This window comes from Suncus etruscus, chromosome 1, assembly GCF_024139225.1.
Source record: "Suncus etruscus isolate mSunEtr1 chromosome 1, mSunEtr1.pri.cur, whole genome shotgun sequence".
In the NCBI taxonomy this organism is placed as follows: domain Eukaryota; kingdom Metazoa; phylum Chordata; class Mammalia; order Eulipotyphla; family Soricidae; genus Suncus; species Suncus etruscus.
Window position 1 is genome coordinate 47,723,994 of NC_064848.1, and position 12,129 is coordinate 47,736,122.

At 38.9% G+C, this 12,129-nt stretch overlaps 1 protein-coding gene and 1 non-coding gene across 2 annotated transcripts in view; both read left to right on the forward strand.

Moving 5' to 3' along the window:
- FOCAD (focadhesin) overlaps window positions 1-12,129 on the forward strand; it is a 326,609-nt gene that overhangs the window by 18,508 nt on the left and 295,972 nt on the right.
- On the forward strand, window positions 6,635-6,741 carry LOC126025701 (U6 spliceosomal RNA). Its single transcript, XR_007501506.1, has one exon. It is a non-coding gene; the product is annotated as a U6 spliceosomal RNA (small nuclear RNA).

The following is a 12,129-nucleotide window of genomic DNA, read 5'->3' on the forward strand; positions in this document are numbered from 1 at the left end:
AACATCTTATCTCTTATGAAAACTTAACATCTTATGAAAACTGAGATTCTCTTCTTGCTTTTTTAGTTTGTTTGTTTTTGGGTCATTCCTGGTGATACTCAGACTTGATTCTTTTTTTTGGGTGGGGGGGAGGCCACACTGGTGATGCTCAAGGGTTATTCCTGGCCATGCGCTCAGAAATCGCTCCTGGCTTGGGGGACCATATGGGACGAAGGGGGATCGAACCGTAGTCCATCCTGGATCAGCCATGTGCCAGGCAAATGCCTTACTGCTGCGTCATCTCTCTGGCCCCACTTTATTCTTTCCTTTGTGCTCACGGATCATGTCTGGAGGTGCTTGAGATGCTATTTGTGGTATTGGGGACTGAATCTGGGTCAGCCATGTGCAAGACAAGCACCTTTATGCAACATACTATTTTTTTTGCTCCTCCCTTTTTTGCATTATCTCTTGCTATTGCACTTTTCTATGTTCTCTCTAATGCTCCTAAGCCAGTTTCAATTTTTTTCTGGCAATCTCACCTTTATTGATTGGCTTTTGGCAGCAGCTTCCTGCTTAATTAGGACTTTTTTGGGGTACAAATTATAGAAAGCCCAGAAATTTCAAATTCATACTGGCTATTTGCTACAGAAGAGTTGCTGACCTAGGAGCAGGTGATACCCTGTGGACTAGAAAGCAGAGAAAGTTTGCAACAAGAAAGAAGAATGAAACCTACAGCCTTATATCCAGTTTGTTTTGGAAGGCCAGAGGCATCCCTGCTCTTGGGTCCTATAGGATACTTACTTAAAAAAAAAATGAGGCAGGGCCGGAATGATATCACAGCAGCAGGGCCAACACAGGAGGAACACCGGTTTGAATCCTGGCATTCTATATGGTCCCCTGAGGCTGCCAGAGATGATTTCTGATCACAAAGCCAGGAGTAACTCCTGAGTGCCACCAGGTGTGGCCAAAAAAAAAAAAAAAAAAAAAAAAGAGGGGGCTGTAGTTATTTTAGTACAATCAATCATTTTTTTTTTTTTTTTTTTTTTGGTTTTTGGGCCACACCCGGCGGTGCTCAGTGGTGACTGCTGGCTGTCTGCTCAGAAATAGCTCCTGGCAGGCACGGGGGACTATATGGGACACCGGGATTTGAACCAACCACCTTTGGTCCTGGATTGGCTGCTTGAAAGGCAAACGCCACTGTGCTATCTCTCCGGGCCCAGTACAATCAATCCTTAAGGCATTTATTTGCCTTGCATGTGTCCAATCCAGACTTATTTATTTCAGACTTATTTTCTAGTACCCTCTTTGGTCCCCTGAGCCGATCAGGACTAATCCCTGAGCATAGTGCCACATGCACTGCACACTGCCAAATACAAAACAAAAACAAGAAAAAATTAAATCACCTTTTTATGGTCTAACAAGAGTGAAGTAGCTAGCATTAAAATAACTGGTTCCCAGAACTGGGAGTTGCTTGTATCCACATCATAGATGCCTGAAGGGTACCAGCTAAAAGAGATTCAGATAAAAATTCTCCAAGCTGGGGCCAGAGAGATAGCATGGTGGTAGGGCATTTGCCTTGCATATATAAGGATTGTGGTTTGAATCCTGGCATCCCATATGGTCCCCGAGCCTGTCAGGAGCGATATCTGAGCGTAGAGCCAGGAGTAACCCCTGAGTGCTGCCAGGTGTTACCCAAAAACAAAAACAAAACAAAACAAAAAAAAAACCTCTTAAGACACTTCCTAATCAGAATGATGAAAACCATAGAGATAGAATATGGAAAGTTATTTTAAGTTCTATGAATCTGTATTTTCTTTATTTTCTTAATATTAGTCCTTTGTGGCTTACACTTGCTTAATTAGCATATAAGAGTAAAGGTGCTTTATGACAAGTTTACTTCTTTTATTTCTTTTTAGAACTAGACTTGATTTATCATCTTTGATGTCTTTTGATCAGTTGAAGTAGTGGAAAGAAGTATTCTTTTCTTTTTTTTAAATAATTTTATTTAAGCACCATGATTACAAACATGTTTGTAGTTGGGTTTCAGTCATTAAAAGCAAAGTAACATCTTTTTATGAATTTTCTTTTTTTAATATATAAAATCTTTAAGCACCATGATTACAAGCATGATTGTGGTTGGGTTTCAGTCAGAAACAGAACACCACCAAATTCACCAGTGCAACATCCCCACCACCATTGCCTCCCCCTTCCCAACCCTTGCCTGTATTTGAGACAGGCATTCTACTTCTCTCACTCATTATGATTGTCATGATAGTTGTTAGAGTAGTTATTTCCCTAACTTCACCACTACTCTGTGGTGAGCTTCATATTGTGAGCTGGTCCTTCTGGCCCTCATCTCTATTGTCTCTGGGCATTATTACAATAATGTCCTTAATTTTTCTTAAAACCCATAGATTAGTGAGATTATTCTGCGTCTATCTCTCTCCCTCTGACTTATTTCATTCAGCGTAATAGATTCCATGTACATCCATGTATAGGAAAATATTAAGACTTCATCTCTCCTTCTGGCTGCATAATATTCCATTGTGTATATGTACACAGTTTCTTTAGCCATTCATCTGTTGAAGAGCATCTTGGTTGTTTCCAGCGTCTAGCTATTGTAAATAGTGCTGCAATCAATATAGGTGTGAGGAAGGGATTTTTGAATTGTATTTTTGTATTGCTTTTGTATTTTGTATTCATTTTGTATTTTGTGTTCCTAAGGTATATCTCTAGGAGTGGTATAGCTGGATCATATGGAGCTCAATGTCCAGTTTTTTGAGGAATCTCCATATTGTTTTCCATAAAGACTGGACTAGACAGCATTCCCACCAGCAGTGAATGAGTGTTCCTTTATCTCCACATCCTGGCCAGCACTGATTGTTCTGTTCTTTGTGATGTGTGCCAGTCTCTGTGGTGTGAGACGGTACCTGATTGTTGTCTTGATTTGCATCTCCCTGATGATTAGTGATGTAGAACTTTTTTTCATGTGTCTTTTAGCCATTTGTATTTCTTCTTTGAGGAAGTGTCTGTTCATTTCTTCTCTTCTTTTTTTTGATGGGGTTAGATGTTTTTTTTTTTTTTTCTTGTTAAGTTCTGTTAGTACCTTGTATATTTTGGATATTAGCTCCTTATCTGATGGGTGTATTATTTTCTTATTTGTCTGTGCAAACTCATAATTTAGTAGGATTAGCCATATTGAATACAAATCTTAGGTTTCTTTGTGAAATTACTATTCTTTTTTTTTTTTTTTTTTTTTGTTTGGTTTTTGGGCCACACCCGGTAACGCTCAGGGGTTACTCCTGGCTATGCGCTCAGAAGTCGCTCCTGGCTTGGGGGACCATATGGGACGCCGGGGGATCGAACCGCGGTCCGTCCAAGGCTAGCGCAGGCAAGGCACGCACCTTACCTCTTTGCGCCACCGCCCGGCCCCGTGAAATTACTATTCTCTTCTTCACCTTATCTTTAGGTTATGGACCATTTATGTCCACTTTTATTACTATTTTTTTGGGAAACCTGGATGTTTACATTGCTTCCATGCATGTGGATTTTGCTGATTACAGTTCCATGTTTTACTTTAACTTGTTTTCCTTTATTTTTTTTTATTTTTTTTTTATTTTGATGAGATTTTGATTTGGTTTACTGTGGTGGTAGGAGGGTGGTTGGGGAGAGATTTTTTCATGGATGGTAATGTGTTATTCCATCAGGAGGTCCATGCTACCTGATTTTTTTTCCTTTCTGTGATATTAGCAATTGATGCTTAAAAGACCAGACCCATTAATTTCTTAGGAGTTTCAAAATGGTAAGATTCTTACTCTATAATTTTTTTTTCATTTATTTGAAACACTGCTATGAGAACTGTCTCCAGATCTACTATTTGGATAGTAGATACTTGGTACATACTGAGCAATGGAGTTTCTATAGGAAAGGTAATATATATACTTTTTAGTTACTAAGTAAATATTGTACCCACTATATTATTGCTCCCTGCATTCTTTCATTTATATTTTAGGCTGTTGGTTGAAGGTATTCATTAGGAGCTTCTTTTTTTTTTTTTTTTCAAACTAAAACAAGGATGTTGGTTTATTATAAAACACTTAGAAAAAAATTTTTTTTTCAAATTAAAACACATTAGGAGCTTCTTGAGGTGGGTGAGGAGAGAGAAAGAGAGATGGAATAGGGTGAGAGATGAAAGAGAATCATTGGGGGTCGGCGAGGTGGCGCTAGAGGTAAGGTGTATACCTTGCAAGCGCTATCCAAGGAAAGACAGCGGTTTGATCTCCCGGCGTCCCATATGGTCTCCCCAAGCCAGGGGCAATTTCTGAGCTCATAGCCAAGAGTAACTCCTGAGCATCAAATGGGTGTGGCCCGAAAATAAAAAAGAAAAAAAAAAGAAAGAGAACTATTGATGCTTTAAAATTTTTTTTTTTTGGGGGGGACCATATGGGACACTGGGGGATCGAACTGCAGTCCTTCCTTGGCTAGCGCTTGCAAGGCAGACACCTTACCTCTAGCGCCACCTCGCCGGCCCCAATGCTTTAAATTTTTTATTGCTATATTATAATTTTACAAATGAGTTAAGAACTTAGACAATGAAAGAAAATATTATCTTCCAAAGGGAACTTTTTATAGCTTTTCTAATCATTATTTTATTTCAAGTGCTAGGGATTGAACCCTGGATTTCACATGTACAAGGCAAGTGAGCCATCACGGAGCTGCATCCCCAACACAACTGTTTTAATATTTTTTGCTTGTTTGTATGTTTGCCCTTTGAGCCACACCTGGCAGTGCTCAGGTATTATTCCTGGTTTTGTGACCAGGAATTACTTTTAACCATGCTTGGGGAACCATATGGGGTGCTTGGGATTGAACTTGGGTCTGTTCTTTGCAAGGTAAGACCCTACCTACTATACTATCACTCTAGCCCTAGCGGTTCTGGTCTTAAGACTCAGGGACCATTGATATTCTGAAGACACCCTTATGAGCTAATTTGCAGTGATGATCATCTTCAACATAGTGGTTAAATCTCTCTACATATTTGCTGAATATTTACCTGTTACTTTATTTATTGTATCAGGAGTCTTAAGTTGTTCTTATTATTTTAAGTGCATGGATTAAGATGTATTAAGAAAAATAAGTCTGGGGCCGGCGAGGTGGCGCTAGAGGTAAGGTGTCTGCCTTACAAGCATTAGCCAAGGAAGGACCGTGGTTTGATCCCCCGGTGTCCCAGATGGTCCCCCCAAGCCAGGGGCAATTTCTGAGCACTTAGCCAGGAGTAACCCCTGAGCACCAAATGGGTGTAGCCCAAAAAGAAAAAAAAAGAAAAAGAAAAAGAAGTCTAACAAAAACTATTGTCTCCCTTCCCCCAACAGGGTTATTTAATTGCTTCATAATAGAAAAGCTACTAATTTTTTGTTTTCAGTATTTACAATTTCCTCATTTGCCAACTGTAGTCTTTGCAACATTTTATTACCTCAATCAGTAATTCCATTTGTATACCCTTTTCTTCATAATAAACTAAATACATTTTAATAACATATCAGCTAGTTCAATTTCCATACGTATGTGTAAAACAATATGATTTTAGAACAGAAACACTTTCAGAGATCACCTCTGAGCCAAGCAAAACAGAACTTTACTGACTTGTACCTATTTATTCATCTGCTACCTAACTGTATTTTTAGATAACCTCTTGTATTTTTGTGCTAGTTGCTGTGATACAGTGGGAAGGAAAGCATAGTTATTGCACCTGTGATTCTTCCTTTTGTTTAGAAGAGAGATTTCCATAATCATGGAGTTGCATAATTATATATTTAGCTACATTTAGGTACAATACATTGTGTATAGAATACCTTTAATTTGGGGAAGTGACCTTATCATGGATGTAAAGAAAATGCTTTCAGGAGATGAAATCAAGGAAAGAACAGAGCTTATATAGACAGAGAAAGGGTAACACCTGTTAAAGGAAATAGCATATACTTGGTTCTTGTGGTGTGAGTAGTTGGAAGGCCGAAGGCTAGTTGGAAGGCTTCAAAAATTGCTAAGCAAAGGCAGAATGTTTTACGATGAAGCAGGAAAGAAAGATAGGGACTAAATAGTAATGACTAATCTTCAAAAATATTTAGATCTTTATCTTGAGTGTGGATGGAATCTATTGAAATAGATATTAAATATTTTAAGAAAGCCAAAATAGGGGCCGGTGAGGTGGCGCTAGAGGTAAGGTGTCTGCCTTGCAAGCGCTAGCCAAGGAAGGACCGTGGTTCGATCCCCCGGTGTCCTATATGGTCCCCCCAAGCCAGGGGCAATTTCTGAGCGCTTAGCCAGGAGTAATCCCTGAGCATCAAACGGATATGGTCCGAAAAAACGAAAAAACAAAAAAACAAAAAGAAAAGCCAAAATAAAGATGATACAAGGAGGTCAGTTGAGGTGATTTTTGATTTTGTTCAGGTTGAATTGATGTTACATTGAACATAAAGGAAAGATATATACTTATATTACATAATATATGTAAATAATATATAACATATAATATATTATATTATAATGTATATAGGTATTTTGGTGGTGAAGTATTTAAGATAGATTGAATATATGAAGATGACTGAAAGAGGTTTGTCACAGACCAGAAAAGCAAGAACATTAGAATCCAGGTGTGGTGCTTGCTTCGGCAGCACATATACTAAAATTGGAATGATACAGAGAAGATTAGCATGGCCCCTGTGCAAGGATGACATGCAAATTCGTGAAGCATTCCATATTAAAAAAAAAAGAATCCAGGTGTGCCAGAAGAGTATGAGTTTGATTTGGAACATATTGAAAACTAGAAATATCCAATAGGAAATATATTGTGTTTTGGGGTGATGATATCTATTGAACACATTATACTATTAATAAGTAAGTCATAACGTCTAAATAGATTTTTTTCCACCTCAATTAACGTCTTTCCTTTGAATTCTTAAATAATTCTGGATCCCTCTGTTCTTTAAACTCAGACAATCTGCTCATCAATTCCAGTTTCTTTTTTTCTTTTTCTTTTTTTTTGGTTTTTGGGCCACACCCGGTGAAGCTCAGGGGTTACTCCTGGCTATGAGCTCAGAAGTTGCTCCTGGCTTGGGGGACCATATGGGATGCCGGGGGATCGAACCGCGGTCCGTCCAACGCTAGCGCAGGTAAGGCAGGCACCTTACCTCTAGCGCCACCGCTCGGCCCCATAATTCCAGTTTCTTGAAAAATGTTCCTAAGAAATCTATTCTCTCAAATTAAATGTGCCTGTGTCTTTGCTAAACTGTGACTGACAGGCTCTAAATAAAAGACATCCTGGTGGGACCAGAATCAGAGAAATGGTTCAAAAGGCTTAAGCACCTGCTTTGTACATTGGAGCCTGTGGGTGTACCTATTTAAAACCCTAGACCCACCCTTTTCTGGGAGGGGTCTTGGGAACCGGATAGTAGGTGTAACTTTACCTGCGAGCCCCTCCCATTCCTGGGAGGGGTCTGGGAAAAGGTAGATAAGGCTTGGAACCAAGGGAATTCGGCCTTTTGGCTCTTGGCCCTTTCTGCGCTGCTGGGCGCTCTGAGGAAGATGGCTGAAAGGAGTTTAGATGCAGGGCCAAGAATAACTAGTGCTTAAAAGGTTATGAGATAGGCCACACACATGTGGTGAATAGGGCATGAATAAAGTTAATGCTTCCTGAAGCCTGCATGTGAGTGAGTCTTGATTACGCCAATTACCTGGGCCTGAAACTCGCCAGCTGGATGGGGATGAAGCCACGTGGCTGGGGCCTAAGCACAAAGGCCTCCATCCATCGCCATCCAGCCCCATCGTTATTTATTTAATTCAACAGGAGCCCTTGGTTTTATCACAGGCATTGCGTAGTCCTTTTAGCACTGTGAGCAGTGACCTCAGACACCATTCGGTACAATCCCCAAATAACAAGACCAAAAGAAAATGAAAGAACCCAGACACTGTTGTGTTAAATAATTTTTTTTTTTTTTGCTTTTTCGGGCCACACCCATTTGATGCTCAGGGGTTACTCTTGGCTCAGAAATTGCCCCTGGCGTGGGAGGACCATATGGGATGCCAGGGGATCGAACTGAGGTCCTTCCTTGGCTAGTGCTTGCAAGGCAGACACCTTACCTCTAGCGCCACCTCGCCAGCCCCTGTGTTAAATAATTTTTTATTTAAATTCTTCTATACTAGCTAGGATTTCAGATTTAATCATCTGTATTCAGGTGGTTTAGGTTCCTTTCATATTGAATTTTGGTGAATACAACGAAGTGGCTGTGTTGGAAAGACTCTGGGCTGAAAGTCAGTCTCAGAGGATCCTTCAAAAAGGTCCTCCTTGGCTCTTTTTGAGCTATAGAAAAAGATAGGGTGATCTGGAATTAGATCCAGGCATGTGGATTTAGGGAGCAGCTAATTGCAGTAAAATGGGAGTCCTATTCTAGACCTGCTAAAGAAAGTATTTATAAGCAGTATATTGTTAAGTGTTTTAAAACATGGCTTGTAGGCAAAGGGCCCAAGTTTTACACACAGTATCACAAGCCTCCTGAGCTTCTATCATCAGCAGATGTGGCTCTGATGGCCTCCAGTGCCATTGGGTCCTAGCAGCATAGTAACAAAAAGGCAACAAAAAGGCAAATCAGTGACAGTGGCCTGCTAGGTAAGTGTCTTACTTGCTGTACTATCTCTCTCCAGCCCCCAACTCAGTGATTTATAATCACAAAGTTTATAACCATCATGTACTTATATATTACTTCCTTATTTTTTTAAGGAAGGGAGGTTTATATTTTATTTTTGAATTTGAGAAATATCAGCATTTAAGTTTTCTAGATATCTTATTTAGCAGTTGAGTTTTTTCAAATTAAATACTTAAGCCCAGTGAAATTAGTTCTTTGATATTTGTTTATCTGAGATTATTTATTTTCTTCAGTACTATTTAAGTACAATTTCACTATCTGCACTATTTAACTTCTTTCTGCGATCATACAGAATTGGATAGGATTTAATTATTTTTGTCTACTAGATTTCATATCCTAATAACAATGGGTTGGAAAAAGCAAAGAGCAGTGATGGAAAACAGGAACGAGGGTGGGATTGTATTTAGTTTTAGGCATATTTTGGGGTCAGTATTTATTCTGATACATATGTTTATATATAGTCTCATTATAAAATGGGAAAATGATATATTTGATATGGTTAGAAATGTTAGTTTATCAATTCACTGTCACTTTGAACCCTAAATATAACTGAAAGATTTGTAATTCACATTGGTCACAATAAAAAAAAAAAGTTTATCACAGGTTTTTTTGTTTATTTGTTTTTGATTTTGGGCAACACCCGGTGATGCTCAGGGGTTACTCCTGGCTATATGCTCAGAAATCGCTCCTGGTTTGAGGGACCTTCTGGGATGCCAGGGATTGAACCCAGGCCCATCCTGGGTCAGCTGCATGCAAGGCAAACGCCCAACCACTGTGCTATCGCTCTAGCCCCTATATCACAGTTTTTTAAAACAAACATGAAAAAGTACTAATTAACATATTTTTGATTATTTATTAACTGAAACAAGAAGTTAGGTTTGTTTTCTTGATTCTAGATTGTATAGATGAAGATTTTGAATTTCCTTAGTGTGAACTTAGAACTCTTGGCTAACGTTTCCAAGCAAGCTGTGTTTAAAATAAGAATAATTTGAAGCCACTCCTTTTAACCCATTTGAAATGTTTAAGTAATTAAAAACATTCATATGAATTATATGGGATTTGAGTTACATATGTCATTATCTTTCAAAAATCATACAGTTATACTCACCTATGTGAAACCAGTTATTCACAAAATAAACTCCGGATACACAGATAAGATGAGATTAATGTAATTTACAGAATAACAAACTGATATTTATATGCTGGGCTCTATACATTTTCCTAAACTAAATGTAAATATGGCAGTTAAATCAATGTAGTTTCATATAGGTAAAAGGAAGAATCCAAGTCAGAAATTTAATCTATACTGATCATTAGATCTAGAGAATAGTCAAACGATTACTGAGACCTGGACTCTGTTCAGCTAAATAAATCAAATTATTTTAATTTGAGTCAGACTTTAGAGCTCATTTCCAGCTCTGTAAACAGTTAAGACCAGAGGACAAGGAGGTTTCTGAACATACGATGACCCTCTCTTAAGGCAAAGAATAGATGTCCTCTGATAGGATTGAATAAAGTCACTATAATCTGGAACTTCTTACTCATTTAGTGATGATGGAAATTTATCTGTTCAGAATAGCTATGGACCTGAGATGTCTATAGTCCTATATGACAGTTTGGCACAGGCCTGAGTCAGAGTCATAGAGATTTGTATTATCTTGAGGAACTTTAAAAAATCAGGACTGGGGCCGGAAAGATAGAATAGTGAGTAAGTTTACACTACATTAGCCTTGCATGTGGCCGACAGGTTCCATCTTTAGCATTCCATATTCTCCCCTGAGCACCACAAGGAGTGATTTATGAATTCAGAGCTAGGATAACCCTGATAACTGCTGGGTGTGCCCCTTCCTAATAAAATAAAAAAAATTAAAAACAAGGCTGCAGCCTGGTGCCCAGTGAGTCACAACTTCATAGGAAACTCATGACATTAAAGTTCTGAATTTCTTTAAACTTCACCTTCTCTCAATGAGCCCAGACATTCATCTCCCAGAGCAGATGTTAGAACAGTTCATGATTTTCATGCCTGAGACTCTTCAATACTTTGTCAAGGAAAATGAGTGGTAATGAGCTTGACCATAGAAGACACCATTTCTTAAAGTTTGAATTCTTAGATAGAAAATGGCTCTGATTTTGCAAATGTAAATGGTGTAAAGAATTGTACAGAATATTTTTTCTGGGTACAGATTTATATATTTGGGCCAAATAGTACAGCAGGTGGAGTGCTTGCCTTGCATGCTGCTGACCAGGGTTTGATCCTCAGCACCTGATATGGTCTCCCAAGCCTATCTAGGAGTGATCCCTGAGTGCAGAGTCAGGAGTAAGCCTTGAACACAATCTGGTGCTCAGTGAGGTGCACAACTGACTCATCAAAATGTGCCACCCCTGACTCATCAAATTTGGATGTTAAGAGGTCAGAGAGCTAGCTCATAGAGCTGAGTGCATGCTTTGCATATTGCAGACATGGATTTGATCCCTGGCACTTCATATTCTCATTAGGACTGCTGGGTATAATTTTCAAGCACAGAGTGGGAGTACTGCTGAATGTGAGCCCATAAAAGAGAAAAAGTGGTTGTTAAGCTACCTTCTTAGGGGTCTGGAGTGATGGCGCAATTGTAAGGCATTTGCCTTGCATGTGGCTGACCCCAAACGGACTTGTGCTCCTTCCTTGTGTCCTGGATGGTTCCCCAAGCCAGGAGAGATTTCTGAGTGCATAGCCAGGAGTAACCCCTGAGTGTCACCAGGTGTGGCCCAAAATAAAAAAATAAAAAGATACCTTCTTAGTCGAAGAGAATTCTAGAAACTCAGTATTAGTAGAGAAGATTCTTAACCTGAATGGCTGGTTACAAAGGGAGAAAGCAAGGTAGTATCTTATGTTCCCAGGAAGGGCTCAATGAGATGCTTTGTGATCAGACCTTCTTAGATGAACCAAACTTTTAGACAGTAACTATTCATCTAATTAAAAAAAATGCTTTTTACTTTTGAATGAATCACAATGGGATTTATTGGCCATGTTACTGATCAAAGTAAAGTAGAATTGAATATAATACCAGTTAGGATATGTTAGAAAAGCTAAATCTCAATTTGCTATCCATTAGAGAGCTCACACAGGGAAGATAATTTGGGGGAAAAGAAAGCTTTATGCAGTGTTGAGACTATGTGTTCACTGGACCGTCTACATAGGAGAGAAGTCATGCATACATGGATTCTGTCATGAAAGATCCATTCATAAGCCTACTTTTCATGGTCAAAAGAATATCCATATGAAAGAGAAAACATGCAGTTGAAAAGATTACAGAAAATGCTATACTTCCAGGGAAACCTCAGTAATTCCCAAAGAATCCACATAGAAACCAAATCATATGAGTGGATCTAGTAACACTATGGCTAGAAATAGAATGTAAACTACAAATGTGAGCCTTACATATAATTAAAAAATTTGTAGTAGCCATAG